Here is a 16,708-nt window from a genome sequence, read left to right as displayed (position 1 = left end):
TTGTAGAATTTACTCTAGATTTCTAACAAATCGACAGTTACAAACAGTAGATTATTCTTACAAGTCTACTGACTGTCCATTTCTTTCCGTGAAATGTACAAGTTGGAGTTAATTTTTTAATAAAAAATTTGGCAAGATTTCACTGACGAAAAATCCCGAAAATATCGAAAATCAAATTCAAAACGAGGGAAAATGACCTAGATCTGCTGCAAATAAAATACTCCTCCATGAAACTTTTTCGAATTCGCCGTGAAATTCAGAATTTTTGTGACCTTGTACTACATGTATTAACGTTGTCTGTCGGCATTTTGATTCCGTTTCCCAACGACTTCTCATCTGTGCATTTTTTTTCTTTCAATGTGCCGCCCTCTCTCTCTTTTTTTATTTTTCGAAGCAGATGTCAGTCTTCAGTTTAAGTAAAATGGTATAAAATACTCCATATTCCTATTTGATTCTCCTTATTTTCAATTCTTGTTTCTCTTATTAAAATGCATCATTCCGATTTTATAATATTAATTTTTTTTTAATATTGTCTTTGCTTTTTGTATTTTGAAATTGGCCTTGTAACGGTTTTCAAAAAAGTCACATTTTCTCTTCCGAGTGTTTGTTCGATTCACTTTTCTTTGCTGTTTTTAAATGTTCATTTCTAATTTTTACTGCGATTGACTTTAATTTCATGCAGTTTTTAGTAATGGCCCGTAAACATAATACCGTTCGATAATAATTTTATGAAACAGTTAAACTGAATCAATCGAACTGTCTGCAAGAAACTTACCGATCAATACTTCCTCGTGTGGAATTCCAGTGGTGCGTATTTTCCAAAACGAATTAGTGTCATGCAGTAGGTGGGCATTTGGATGTATTATCCACAGAACAAACTGTCCAGGTCAGTGGTCGTCATTTGAGTGGTCAATGAAAAGTTCCGAATCAAGCTGCCCGGCAAACTTCCATATGATCGGTATCACAATCCTCGATCTCACGTAATCACATCTGTCGCATGAAATAGTTGTTTTAGTCTGGTAAGTTTAGCATAGCACATCACGTATGACACCATTTTGTATTTAAGAGACATTGCAGAAGAGTGTGTGTAATCCAGCAGAGCTGACTGTATTTTGTATGACTCTCAGTGTTTCTTCTGACAAAACGTGCATGTTGATGAATGGAACAAAGCTTGTGCACCCAGGCGAAGGGTTAACATTTATAAACAGAAAAGCCTAAAGGATAAGCGCAACATTGTTAGGCCAGTGGTAAAGTTTAGCAAAGCTAGGCAACATCGGACAACGGATCGAATTTATCTCATTGTTCTAATGCATTAGTACGAATCGACACTCGTTGTTCCCTTTTTTGGGGACAACATATAGTTATAGGGTGACGTATTTAAGTCAAATAATGCACCCAGAATGGCCCGGCTCAGCTTCGCCTGGTGCATTCTTGGCATTATTCTACTGTCTTTGTCCGTTCCCTTTGATAGAAGTAATCCTCAAATACAGGCCACATGACATTAAATTCACAGACGATCGGTCACTTTTGAAATTCGGATGTTGCAGCCTGATGGTGGCTCTTTTATTGAACATGAATGTTTTACAGTGTAAGATTTTATCATTTATAGTTTTCCCTACTTTGGGTTCCCCTCAACCAAGAAAAAGATTGGACCAGTCGCCTTTCTGCTCAGGTATTTTCGGCACATGAGTCAAGACAGTGGATTCGAGACGAGACAGACGGTAAGTTTAAATAGACCAATAACTAAGTGAAGTTTAACAACGTATAAATAAACTGCATTCTTATTTTTTATTCGTCTTTTTCATCCTGCAGTCATGGTGACGTGGGTGGTCTGAGCATCCTCTAATTTAACTTGTATTAAGCACAAGTCATGACAAATTGTCGGAATGGAGACCCGCCACACCAACACAAACAGGGTGCAGAATAGTGCTGATTTCCGTCCCGACTCGCGTGCTCATCGTCAGCGAGCGGTGACGTCACGCCTTGCGGATGAGACGGGAGATTGTTCTGCTGGGCGTTGCCAGGAGGCCGACCGGTCTCGGCCCATCCTGGGGAAATTGAGCGGTGAGGCGAGAGACCAAGCGTTCTGGCGTGTCGGCAGACGACATCCACCCCCCTCCCCGACGGCCCACCAGTTGTTGTGACATTTACGCGCCAAAACGATTGTGACAGCGATATGGATTGACCAGGTGGAAGACATTAAAGGGTGAGCAGCAGCAGCAATAACGTCCCTGGCGGGTTTGACGCCAAACCGTTTAATTAGCCGATCTTGTCAGGCCATACTTCTGACAAGCCGGAATAAAGCAAAGCACGTCCGAAATTTGCCGCGCTTTCAAAATATAAAAAGAGGGCGCCCTTCTCATTGATGCTAATTGAAGTCACGCCGCTCAAAATGGGATTTCTTATTTCTTTTGCTGCGAAAAAAAAGACTAAATGAAGCGAAAAACTTCCCAGTAGTCATGAATTTGCAAGACGCTGTAGTAGCTTTTGGAGCAAGTAAAACCTCCTCAGAAATTAACGATAGTTTATTCCCCCCAAATGGTGTACAGATTCACACTGTCATTGTTGCTATATTTTAATGTGGATTACAATTCACACTCATGCAGAAGTTCGTGTCTCTGTGTCGTCATGTTGGCATGTTTGTGTCCTTCTTCCATGGTTTTGCTGAGCATTTGCCAGAAGATACGACGCTGTTTACTTCACAACTTAAAAATCCACTCATACTGTGGTCGCGCTGTTGAAGTCTACCCGCAACCCTCTGCACTGATTGACCCCATTCTTTTTTTCCTCATCGAAAACGCTAACCGTGTGTCCCGCCCCCAGATGCTGCCGAAAGTCAACGGCCGGGGCGCTGTAAGTTCACGGTTCAAGCTGCCCCCCCCCTTTACCTAGCAGACGTGGCAGGGGTGCTGCGAAGTGACGTGTAAGTCACCAGTCCCTAACGAACCCATTTCCCCGTCCCGGCTAAGTTGATGCAGTCAGCCTCCTGATCTTGTTGCAGCGCGTATATATTGCGTCCTGTGCTGAAATACGATATTTCCGTGGGCCGTTATTATGTCTACCTGAATGCAGCTGGGGGTGACCAGTTAGTAGTCTTCATACGAAACGCTGCTTTCACTCATCGCTGCACTGCGTCCAATTTCCAAGATGGAAATTCAACACAAGGTATCATTCACATGAAAATAATTACACTTTTCAGAAAAAAAATTGTACCGGTAGAGCTCCTTCTATATCCAGTCCAATCCCAAACAAGTTTTACATTGAAATCACATCTGTTTTTTTCTGAATCCACTTCTAATCAAAGCACATAATATATTCGCATGCAGTAATTCCTCTAGTCTACTTCGCATGACTTCTGTTGTGGCTCTCATTACTTATCGAGGACAGGAACAGCCAACCGAGGACCCATGAGAGGATAGTCGAGGACCCACCTGCAGACAGGCACATCAAGGATATCTCCTAACCCGGGACATGATTGGATTTTTGTGTCGAGGAATATGGAGATAAACGTGGGTCCGTCCGCGAATTTGAAGGACATAGACATTTGAAATCTGACATTTCTAAAGGACACAACAAATTATTTCACAATTTTTTCTAATAATAAAAATGTAATTTATACATATAAATCAATTCAAAATTATGTGTCCCTTCATGGCCGTCATAGATTTCTATATACATGTACTCTACGGTCAAGCGTCTTACTCCCCCTTTAATTATTATCATTTTTGATAACATTTCCACGAGGTAATGTTTGCATGTAATGTCGATATTTTAGCCCCGTTCGAATGGTCCTTTTCTGACAAATTCCGGCATTTTTGGTCGCCTTATCACCCATTGGCGTTCGGTCACAATGTACTTTTTACGTCAGACATGGTTCCAGTCCGCACCATGGCGGGTTGCACAATGTTTGCACATGCAACGCATTAGGCGCCCCCACCAAACTTGAAATCTTCGCACAACGAGGGCCGACATCACCACAAATTGAAGGATATTGCCTGTCACAATACATAAGGCTAAGACGGCAGCCCGGGGCTATTTGAAGGATGGGATGGGAAGTAGACTCCGGCCAAGGGGTTATTGAGCCGTTGACCTGGAGGTACAGATCGTCGACGAGTGATGGCATCTGGAGACTTTATACGGGACTACATTGGACCAGTCGAGTTAGTTAGAGACTCAGATAGAAAGACGCACATGGAGAGAGACACCATAGAGAAAAACTTCCCCGCTCACAGAAACAATCTCCCCTAAGATATCATCAAATTTTGATATGATTTGCAAGAGGTCAGATTGCAGACCCGACGAAAGGCCACGTCACCGACCGGGCTCTCTGGGAACAAAATGTGATTTATATTCTTTTTTTTCTGCAAGAGCGTTAGACAGTGATGATAACGGAGACGAACGAAACTCAGTTGGTGATTGCAAATCCTCGTTGAAAGTACAAAAAGAAAACTCCGATGGCTTTGTGAGGGTCTGAAGATAAACGAAAAGTTGTTGATAAGGCTTTAAGCCGACATTTTTCTTAGAGATGGGGACTCTTTATTAAAGAAAGGGTTTTATGTAAGAATAAAAACCCGTTTCGTTTGAAAAAAAATGACTGCTTATTTTTTTATCTATTAATTTGTTTTTGGTAGGCCTAAGTTGTCCAGGATTTCATCACATCGGATTGATAGAGACCTTTTTTTCAGTCTTGCGGGTTTCTAATTAATTGTCATAGAGGGCGCTTGTTCGCGGAAGAGGGCCATGACGCTGTTGTCTTATTTTCATCTTTTAAATTGCTTATAACTTACCTGTCTCTCACCAGCACCATCACACCATCTTGAGAGATCAGAGCCTATTGTGGCTTCTGGGACGATGACGGGGAATCTCGCTTTCCTCTCGATTACTGTAAAGCCATAGGCAGCTGGTACAACAGTCTTGAAAGCAATGCGTCAGATAGCAACAGCTTACTTCTACAGCCTCCACGGTTGTTACTGTAGGGAAAGTAGCTAGGACAAGGTGTCGCAAGGGACCGGGAGCGGGGAGCCGGCTTTTCCCGCAATCTATAGCCGTTCTCGCAGTTACAGGAGTACCGGTGTTGTGTTTATAACCTACTTGAAGGGGACCTTATGCGAGGAAAATGTTACGGAGGGCAATAAATGGTACATAAATTCTTAAGAAGTTTCTCGGTCTCTAAATTTTTAAATGAAAATGTTGGCGTTATCTGAGAAAGCACACGTCCAGAACTCTCAACGCCATCTCAGTGCATTGCAGAGCACGCCACCAAGCGGTGACAAGGAGCAAGCGCTCTCAGAATTCCTATGTAGTTTCACGATGGAACCGTAAAACGCTGTGTACCAGTCTAATCAGTCCAAGCATGACTACCAATTACGGTGCGATTTCCTGACGTTGCATCACTGATATTTATGTGCAGTTTTGTCCTTACTTATGTCCTTTTGCAGTGCAAAAACTGCGGTGTAAAATTGAACACCCTTGATAGGAACAGTGGCCTTGATCTGCTCCTGTACCAGGCGTGTCAAATTGACACCACCTTTTTGGAAAGCACAGGTTCCTGGGTGCTGGATGATGAGCAGACTGGACGAGATGCGGAAACTCTTCAAGTCCACGCAGTGAAAGCTTGAATTAAAAAAAATTAAGCGAAACACTGGATAAGCTGTCAAAGCCATAATGTAACGTAAAGAGATATTCAGTACTTCTGTGTAACTTTATTGAATTTCCTTGGCCAGTATTGCCATTTTGGTGTGAAAATATTAATGTGTAAGAAATTATGGAGTCGTCCAAGGTATGTGAAAGTTAACGTTGGTCAAGCAAGCAGTGGTCAGTTTCCTCATTCCACTACTCTTCATCCCGGTAAATGTCCTCCCATTTTCCCCTTAAATCTGTGTCAAGCAAAATTTACAGAGAACAAAGTTTGCTCAAGACTTGTCATAAAAAGGCCTTTGAATTTGCAGCTACGAAACTAATACGGGCGATTTACAATAGTGCACCTCCAAGATAGTTTGCAATGGGTTGGCCAATCACAACGCGCGGAATCTGTGGACCCTTTCCAATCGCGCATTCGGTCGACAGGTTTTGTGCATTGTGATTGGCCAACGCGTCTCAAACTCTTGGAGGCGCACTATTGTGAAACGCCCGTATTGTAAAATGTTTGCGAGAATGCACGAGGCCTCCTTGTTGCAACAAGGGTTTAATTTCTGTTATGACTGTTGTTAGCATGGTATCGACGGGAACCAACCAAGATAGCAAAAGAGGCTCCTTTAATTCAGTTGATGTTATCGACGTATAGACATCTACGTCAAGACGGCAGAATAATTGAGGTTTGGGCATGTTAACCTAATAAAGCAGACGATTCGGCCACCGCCCCGGTAAATGTCCTCCCATTATTGCAAGTTCACTTTCTACATCACACCTCCTTGCCATCAGTTCAACTCCACGCTCAGGCCCCTCCAAACTGTCATTTCGGATGATAATCATGATATTCTTCCCGCCATTAAGTAGCCAAATTAAAATGGCCATTTGGAAGTGCGCACCCTCGTTGCCATTAGGGCTGCAGATTGGCCGTAATCACAGACGCGGAAAATTACGCCGAGTTGATGATGGCACAGCTCCGGCGCTGGCATCGCTTATTCATGCAGCACCTCGAATTAACGGTCATTACGCCAATGAGGCCTTTTACTCATCGCCATTCCGAGGTGTTGAGAGGGGAACCCCTCCGCAGGAGAGGGGGAGCCGGGCTGAGCTTTTATGCAGCGGTCCCGCTTGAGTGGAGTACTATGGCGTAGAGCCCCGTCATGTAGCCAGCCCACAGACGATACAACAGATGTTTGGGAGGCCGAGAGGGTGATGGTTTTTGGTAAGGATGTCACGTTTTCCCGCCAAATAAACCTCATTTGGTGCAGAGTGCAATGGTGCAGGCAACACCTCGGCTCCCCTCCCGTTGGAGGGCTCGTGTTTCCACCGTGTAGACCACATCTACCACGGGCTTCCAACCGTTGCGATAGACTGAGCGGGGTCCACCCCGCATGCGGCGTCTTGTATGATCTGCACGTCCGAAAGTGCTGTCCCGAATGACGTACACTTGGCGGGGAAGGAGCGCGTCCAACAAGGCGAGCATTTGTGGCGTGTCGCTTTCGCTCCTCCGGGAGGCGCAAATTTCACCAAATGTGTGTAATCAGCTATTCATTAGTACCGTAGGGAGCCCACTGCGAGCCCGGCAATCGGGCAGCTCGCGCCTCGTGGCGTGGGCGAGACATCGGCGCGGAACGACGGGAGAAGAAAAGGGGGCCAAAGCCGCTCCTTGCATCCCTGGCCGCGTGCTCTTTAAAAATTGAAAAGTTGTTGAAATATGGATCCGCTATCACAAGTGTTCCCTCCCTCACGTCACCAGCTATAATGAAGTCGATTAATTCAGGTGACGGTTGGGCGAGCAGGGAAATAACAATCTGGCACGGAAAACTCGGGAGTCGAGCGACACAGATGCACGGCAGTGGGGGATTCACCTTCAAATCACGTAGTGGGGACTTGACAACATAGCAGAGGTGTGGTGATCCCCGGAGCAAGAGACACCAAACTAGGGGGAAAACCCAGAAGGGGAAAAAAAAAGATCCAGGGATACCAGAAATGATCCAGGAAAAGATGTATTTTCAGGTCTTGTCAATGTTACAAGAACCCGATTTTTCAGATCTTGTGGAAGCTGCACTAAGCCTGATGTGAATTCATGCATAAAATGTAAGCAGGACGGCGTGTGACAGCGCAGTGGCCTATCCAGGTTGTAAGTCGGGGAAAGGCAGAAGTTGGATGTTTTCAGAAATAATCGGTCAATTTTTCTCATCCCAAGAAGATTTCCCTGAAGGAAGATGCAGGCGCATTGCTAAAGTGTTCAGGCTTTCGATAAAAAAATGACAACGTATATCCCTGCTGGATACCTCACTATTATAGAAGGAGCCGACAACTGAGCCCCAAACCTTGTATAAACGTTGCCCCTTTGTTTAATAAAATATCCTTCATAGCTTATAAAGCCCAATTAAAAGTTTTTGGAAATCCTTCAAAAGCTGAAAATTAAGATTCTCCCCCTTTTTTTTATTTTGAGCCATGTAAACACAGTGATTTGAACTCTAACATTTCTCACAAACGGAATCCTTGATATCCAAAATTGCATCAGAGAGTGAGATAATTGCTCCAAAAAATGTAGCAGCGAAAAATTAGGCAAACTTATAACTGCTGACACAGAAATTTCTATACGTGGAAACGTTAGCTAGATTTTAACGCGAGGACTCCAGGAAAATATTCTGCTATCCTCATACTACAACTTTCGGGGGCACCACTTTGAATTTGGCACGGGCTAAACTCTTGTCCGGGTTTTTGACAATGCTGGCTATTCCTCGGGTGTACTTTTTCAGAATAATCACCTGACACTACAGAAAAGGCATTTTGTGCAAATAAAAACACACCAAACACACAACGCTCTCGGCTCTGTTCAAGAGTCGTTCAATATTATAAAACCGTGTCATCATCGGCACATGGATTGATGTTTCATTCACGCACTGTGTTCCAAAAATCCAAGCCGTGACCACCCCCTCGCTGATAGCTACGAAGCAATCAACGAGAAAAAAAATGAGAGATTCTGAAATGAGCCACAGGCGCGACGAGAGAATCAAACATTTTCCAAAATTAAAAAAAAAAAGAAGACCGACACAGAGATACGTGCAGCTCGGAATGAGGCCGCGTTTTTATTGCGTCGAAATCGGAGAAGGGGAGATACGGGCGCTGGTTTGTGTCAAAGACATGACACTATTAACTCGGCTCAGAGGAAAGGGGACTTGGGAACCGTGAAGGCTCCCGGCTTCGCATGGCTCAAGATTCAGAGGCGCTCGTCCTGGATCTCTGGAGACCGACTGACCGCAATGCGGTCCCCAGCAGTCACAGCAGAGGGGGAGAGAGAAGAGGAAATCCTGATAAGGGCAACGCCGATGATGATTCTAGAACAAGGAGCACGGGCAAAGGTGGGCAATGACACGATCTTCGACGCTAAAAATAAGATGGCTGGTATATTTAAGAGAGGAGTAATTCGAGGCCGTGCAGCGGGGGGGGGTGTAGGTGGTCAATAAATATGGGTGTGTCCAGGAAATGCAGTGGGGCAAGGGAAGGGTGGTGAGGGGAAACGAAGGGAAATCGGTGAGGGGAGCGTCACCGCAGGTCATCCGCAATAGGAACGGGAAGCAGTAGAATAAAGCTAGAAAACTAGACTGCATTGGGGGGGGTATGTTTATAGAAGATCCCTCGGTGTAAGAGGGCCCATAGTTGCCACCATGAAGATTGAACACTTCGTATGAACAGACCGTCGGTGGAGTGCTGGGTTCTGGTCGCTTTTGAAACTATGTGATTGAGGGCCTCTGTTGACCATGAGAGTATTGCACACCAACTGGGGAAGGAAAACCTACCCAATCATACTGCAGCACTCCTTATTTTCTGACCGAATTTTAAAAAAATGTTGCTCTTGGTTCCCAAGAGTTCTTTATCTTGGTAAGACTTATATTAGAATGGAATTCCATTTCCAATTCGCACCTTCTAATATCTCATTTATTATGCTTTGTGACAAGTCCGTCTCGAGTAGCCCGTAAAAAAACGAAATTCATCCTCTGCCAACCATTTTTAGTTTAGTAATTTGGCAATCCGCATCTTCAGCGCAGTAGAACGAATTAGGTTGTTGTAATCGTGACACCCACAACAAATCTACGAGTTCACGGTGGAAATGTAAATACCTTAAGCTAAAAGAAGTGTGTGATACAGTTGGAGTAACGGGCACGGCCTTCATGTTTTGTTTTTGGCTGTGCACCAGTATAAGTCAGCCTATACCGTGGCCTGAAAAGCCCTCCATAGCAGGCAGTTTGTCGACATCAGGTGACTTGTAAAGACATTCACGTTGGTGCACTATCTCCTGCTCGGATGGAACAGTGGCGGCCACACCTCCAAGGAACAAATCCCCGACGGCCCGTACCTCTTAAAGTTACACCATCGCAGCCTCAAGCACCCATAACGCCTCTATGTCTCACCATCTTACCCGATGTGTTTGTTTCAAGTGACACCCTTCAGCAGCGCTGACGGTAGCAAAGAAGACTTAAGCATGGGCTAGCACCGCTGACAGATCCAGGGTATTATCGTTCCCAATCTACAAACGGAGCGAGAGGAGAAAGACTGACAAATGATATTATGACTGTTCAGGCGATCTTTCTGTCAAACTTTGCCATCGATTTGCCGACAGTAATGTCTGTACAAATAATGTTAGGCAAATGAGATTTTAACCCTTATATGCAACACCGAAAGGTCAAGGAGAAATTATCTCCCAAATTTTGCAAATGCAATAACTATTTTAAGATATCAATGGGGTTGAGAGTGTATACCTTTCCAATGATGGTCAGAATAACGGCTGGCATCGACTGCCTCTAGCAGAGACAGCAAGCCTAAATATATTTTCTCAACCGCGCGAGAGTGTACGTGCCGTTGCAGGTCCGTGGACTATTTGAGGGAAGGATTATTGGTCTCGCTTTTAAAACCCTGCCAGAGGACAGGCAAGAGTGTGTGCGCTCACCATGCAAGGATTATAAAATCAGAGTACGACGAATCGCGGTAAGTCTAAAGGGATGGACCATTTCCGTGGGGGACGATTGTCCACAGAATCGGCAAGGATTGGAATGGAACGGGACAGTTGCATGTCACGTGTCCCAATGACTGATGCTACCCAAGTCTCAAAGGACATCTCGCGTTTGGGAACTCAACTCAAGGGCAATGTTCTTCGATCAAACTGAAATGTACCGTCCCCTGATCACAGGACTCGGTCTAAAGAGGAAATGCACCCACTGCAACACAGCTCACCGTTTACAGTTGCACCTAAACCGATTGTTCATGAAAATGTCACCTTCAAACTGTCGTAGCGAGTCATGAAGTTGGTCTGATTTCATACTCGTTGTATGCTCATTTGTAAATGCATGTAAAACTAGCGATGAGATAACCACCCATTCTTCATCGGCGTCAATTTGTGCCGGAAATTGGGAAGATGGGGAATTGTGGGGGATGACTTGCCTGGCCATGGAAATTTGAAAATATGACACTATCTAGTTCATGATACAGATGTATATCTGTAATATATTACATTCATACAGAATCTCGCATTAGAACAGCATATGGCGTTTTTTATTGTCCTCCCTTTTTGAGTGAATTGAATGCATTTTGGTTGTTGAAAAGTCTAAAAATTCTTTACAATCAGATTTAATTCTTATCTTACAATGACATGTGTGCGCGTGCGCGTGCGCGTGTGGGTGTATCCGTGTGTGTGTGTGGGGGGAGGGTTGAGTAGCCCATCCCACGCCAAAAAGCAGAGGACATATACCCCTCCCATCCCCCGGGATTCACGCCCATGCAGTGTTAATGAACCGACCTTGTGCTAAAGTGTCAAGCTTTATGATCCGTGGTTCAAAAAAATTGCTCTAAAACATGCATGCGTGTTTCTAGGTGAAGCCGAAACTGGCAACGGACATACATGTCAACTGAAGAGAGCACGGGCAGACACAATTGTCAGGAAATTCATGAAAGAGACGTCATTTAGCGAGTCAACATGTCTCAGGACATGGTGGAATTGCACGTGCAATTAAGTTTGTCGATAAACGAAGCACTCCTATGCGGACACGGAATTGGTTCACAAAAACCTTCGAATATCTTCATAGGAACCTTTTAAACTATTTCTATACATATGTATGTTTTCGAGTATAAATGTTTTCGAGTTCGAGTGCATAAGTCACCATGGACAAATTGATTTCTGATTGTCGAGAATCGATTCTTTCATACCTTTACAAACCGCCTGCATAGACATTATCAAGGTTTCATTACGCTTCGAGTAGATGCCGACGTTCAATGGTTTAGGGAAAAACACGAAAGAACTATAAACCATTCATGATAGTCATGGGAACTTTGAGCCTCGGTGGAAATCTTTGCTATAATTGTAGATCATCCAAGGACGGTGGAGCAAATTCGTAGTTCAAAAGAATCTTGGTATGTTATTAACATGGCAAAGATAAAGTCCTTTGTTGACTGAAGAAGCCGGATGACGCTCGGTGAAAATATTCTACGACTAAAAAGGTAATGGCTTTTGGCAGCATTTTCGTTGATAATTTTGTTTTCGGTGCCTAAATAACCTCATTAGGCGACTGAACGAGGCCAAGGTTCGACAAAACGCAAATCCCGATGTGGTGTCTGATGACGGGCAAGACAAACCTGTGTTTCGAGGATTCATTGACTGCTCGCACTACTGCTCTTCATTAGGGGTTGACAAATCCTCATTTCATTTTATGATCTACTTGTTTTTTCGTGTTAGTTACTTGGATTGCTGCTTATGGTTTTTAATTATTCGTATATTTTAATGACTACGTTTTTCCCCCCGTTTGTCGCCATTTTACTTCATTTTATCTGTTTTGTTACAATTTACTTACTTTACCCAGAGTTAATTTCTTATGCTCTCTATCCTGTTCTGTAAATTTATATTAGTATTTTACGGGGCAGTGGCTTGAATATGGGTCTTAAAGACCTTTCCACGACCAGTGACATTTATGTCAAAATGAATAATTAAAAAAAATCCAATTAGAAGTTTCTAAATCAGGCCACAACAGACATTTAAGGCTTGGTTAGAAACGCTAGAAAGAGAAGAAGCTGAAACCTTTATGAAGTAAACCTTTAGTGGATCTCATTGGTGCATTAAAATGGTCATGGATACAGGATGCTATGATATTATGCTACGGTTTAATGACCTTTAGCCCGTCTCCCCCTAAAAAAATCGGTAGGGCTTCATTCCTTGGTAGGATTCCAAAACCTTCTCGTCAAAGAAACGGCAGCTGTTGACACAAATCGTACCACATTTTAAATCGCCAATCCCCTCATTGTCCAGTTCCCTCCATTTGCCGACCTGTGATAAAATGGTCCAGCGCTTATAAAACGCTGATGGATGAAGTGGCCGCAAATTCTCCCCGTTTTATAGAGTCAAGACACTAACCAATTTCGTAAGGGATAACTGAAGTGGTTTTTCTTTCTGTGGGATTTGGGGATTAACTTTTGGCGCCATTTACAGCCACGAAAGAAAAGGACGGACACAGTGACGAGAGCGTGTTTTCAGCCCCTTCCCCGCCCGTACAACGAAGAGATCGTCGGGCCGAGAAATCTCGGTGCACCGTGTCTCCATGGAAGAAAGAACTCCTTGCATGCCAAGTTGTTCTTCTGATGACGGGTCCGGCTCCGTTGATGTACAAAAACGGCGGTTTGACGGCGTAATCCCACGTCAATCGGCACTGGTCATCATGAGCAATCACTCGCGGCGACTTGACCGGCGCTTACGAGGGCTTTGCGACGGGTCCGGTTGCGCTCCAAGCCCCATGATAAGCTCTGCGGGCTGCCGCTCAAATCCACCGGCGGCCAATACTCTCCCCCGATTTCTTCAGGAGAATCGAAAAGGAAGTGACAGAAGTGTCCCGTTTGCTCTGCCACGATTTGGTGCCTGGTCGTGAAAGATCGTATTTCGTGTCAGCGGACGAATCGTTCTGCGCATTAGGTCATTTAAACACAGTATGTACCAGTATATTTTTTCGAAACGTTGTCGACGGCAAAAAAAAAAAATTGTCACATCACATTATTGCTTAAATTCGTCTGCAGGTGTTTTGGTAGCACTTTTCTCATTATTTGTTATTATCGTAATATGGATCTGGTATGCTTTTAAGATTACGCGGGAAATTAGATTGGGATTAATTTCTGAATAGTGGGTTTTTATTACCTGCGAAAGATTGTCAAAGTGAGCTCAGATTCAAGTGTATTTCCAGATTACCCAGGTTTATTTCCGAATTAGACAAATGCTACCCAGTAACTCCGCTCTGTCAAAGCGGGAACAAAACAACAGCGGGAACACCGAATTGCAATGAAAGCTTGGTAAAATGATCACTACAGAAATTAGAGAAAAAATTTTGCAATAAAAACTATCAAGTTTGATCAACTTTCGGGTGAATCTGTTCTTGAGAGAATAATAAAAAAAACCCAAAACAAATAAACGTCATGGTGAAATAAAACGACTGAACGATGGAAAATGATATAAAGAGGACTTAAGTAGGCACCAAAAAGAAGAGACGTATTGCGTAAAATGTGATGAAAGCAAAGTGGCGGATGCTAAAATGAAATGAAAACCTTCCCAAGTATTTGTCCACAAGCATGAATCATTTCTTTGTTGGTCGAGAATGCGGCACAGAGGCGAGGTTTATGGCGGATATAAATATTTGTTACGTTACCTTTTAGTCACCTGAATTGTGTCTGTCGGCCGCTAATGGGCCGTGACTTTCAGTTTTTGATTTTAACTAACTCGGGTGGCGAGTGGAAAGGATCGGGTAACACCAGCGGGGTAACATGTAAAACCTACACTGATTTAGAACGTGCCCAACAGGGAGCTGTTTGCCATGAACGAAACGCGGACAGAAGGAGAGTAGTCGTTGGGGAATCCGAAATGTTTCGCTGAAAACTAACTTAAGCTTGGAATAGGCCACCAGTTACAATAGAGTTACGATATCATCTTTAATTTCGGCTAGAGAAGATATCCTGCAATGTGTTACCACCCGCCAGTGTTTTGAAACACTGAGAGTCTTTGTGCATTGCTTTATATAAGTCCGAAATGTATGTGGGTTAATACATATGAATTAAGCACGGCCCGTCCTTGCCAACAAATTATGTGAACAATCGTGCAGCTCTAAACTGAACGTTTCCAACAGAAACAAGTGATTTTGGGGTCAAAGTTGTCGTGCATAACTCGGGAGTTGACGGCAGTGGGTCGAGTACATGATAGCATTTTTAAAGCACAGCCTCACAGGCTGTTAACCGGGCTGGTAGAGGCAAATACATGAAAACTCAAGGAAATTTAAAACAAAAATCTGTAGAGGGCATACGAAGTGGCTCCAGCGGGGCGACTTGAAAAGGCTGTTTGTCTCTTTAGATTTTGAAAGAGAAATTTGCATATCAAAGGAGATTTTGACGGAGAAAAACCTTCACACTTCATGAATATTAAAGAGTGATTCCAAAATGGATATACACGTATTTGCTCTGTGCAATAATGGAGGGGCTCCATTCACGATACTGATTAAGTTATCACACGTTCTGAAACCTATCTCATTTTAATTCCAATCTTGGTAAACACTATGATTTGAATCCAAGGTGATATCTGCCTACAGATGTAGGCTCATTTTAATTAGTTCAGTTCAGGAACGACTCAAACTTTCAGAATTCTGATCTACTTGGCCTTCAATGAATCATGAATATGCAGATTGACGGACTATCATGACTCGTCGGGAGAGGGGGAAAGTGGCAATCGGCCGGAGAGGCGAGTGGGCCTGGTGGGGTTTGTCGTTCGCCCGCGGTTGGACCGCCGCTCGGCTGAGTCAAGCCGGGTAAACTCTGGGGGCTCTAAGCCCCGTGTTCCCCGGGGGCAGATATTATCTCGTGTTGCTGTGATAATGAGGCCTACGGTCAGATTTACACCGTCGATGTGCCGTAAAAGATGACAAGATACGGGATTTATCTCGCCTGTTTATATTCTGTTCACACAATGGGGAAATAAAGAAAACATTTTTCGGATGGATAAATCTCTGTTTGAAAGCTGTTCGACTGTTCTGGGCACAGCTACACTGGTCATTTCTCCTACCATTCAAAAACTGTCAAAGGAAAATCTGCCATGATTAATGTCGCACTGATGAGAGAGTATTTTGTTCATAACAATGCAGTAAACGTTTTCACATTTAATTCAGTTGGTTATTTATGGATGTAAACGATTGGGAAGACCTGATGCGAAGACCAAGACCAAACACTCAATGGCTGAAATTATCGCTACTTCATGTTTTGTTTGTAGAGTCATTTTGATTTCCACCTCATTAATTATGTCATTTATTTAAAAAATATTTCAATTGAAATAATTTGTATACATTTGTAGGAGCATTTAAATAGCGGACAAGTCAAATATTTAAATCAGAGGTAAAAGATAATTGGACGCCCCAATGCCTATGCAACATAATGCGAAGTGTTCAATGTATTGATTTGAATTTTCTCTTATTTTGTGTAATTTGTTTAGACGGGCAAAATTAAACCCATCTCCGACAACTTGTGGCCTTGCTAAACGACTTGAACAAAATATAACAATAATTAATCTGTTTCCCCTTACAATCTGTGACAACTACTCTTAGCCTTCAACTGAAACGGCTGCTCCTTCACCAACGCCTACTGTTTGACCAACATCCACTTTTTGACCAACGATACACAATTCGGTCTGAGAACTGGACTACAACGTGCTTGAGAATTTTGGAGAATAACTGGTTTAAAAGTTTGGACGAAATACATAGAATAATTTTTATTTTTCCACTGTAGCATTGATTATTTTAAGAAGTATTTTGTATATTTTACCTGTAATCTCAGTCATAGGTCAACACACAAGGCGATTGAAAGATATGGACAGGTCGAAAACACGTTGGGCCCGCGGTGCAGTGTGGACCATTATTACAATGCTACAATGTCTGAAGTTAATCGTGCACATGTGATATGCGTGCATTACACATGTACATGAATGTCGTGGTCCCAACATCGAATAAGGATCATTCCTAGCGAATAGCAGGGCGTGGATATTTCAACTTTTCACTGTTGTCTAAAA

The 16,708-nt window shown here is 43.4% G+C and overlaps 1 long non-coding RNA gene across 2 annotated transcripts in view; it reads right to left on the bottom strand.

The window, feature by feature from the left end:
* Positions 1-5,210: 5,210 nt before the first annotated feature.
* Positions 5,211-16,708, bottom strand: part of LOC147799576 (uncharacterized) — a 29,454-nt gene continuing 17,956 nt past the window's right edge. For both annotated transcript variants that reach the window (XR_015424839.1, XR_015424840.1), the window contains exon 2: positions 5,211-10,165. This is a non-coding gene — a long non-coding RNA (uncharacterized LOC147799576). The remainder of the gene's footprint in view (positions 10,166-16,708) is intronic.

This window comes from Acanthaster planci, linkage group LG03, assembly GCF_054643075.1.
Source record: "Acanthaster planci isolate LZ-2023a linkage group LG03, COTS_SCS, whole genome shotgun sequence".
Lineage (NCBI taxonomy): Eukaryota > Metazoa > Echinodermata > Asteroidea > Valvatida > Acanthasteridae > Acanthaster > Acanthaster planci.
This window is presented reverse-complemented; position numbering and strand designations above follow the sequence as displayed.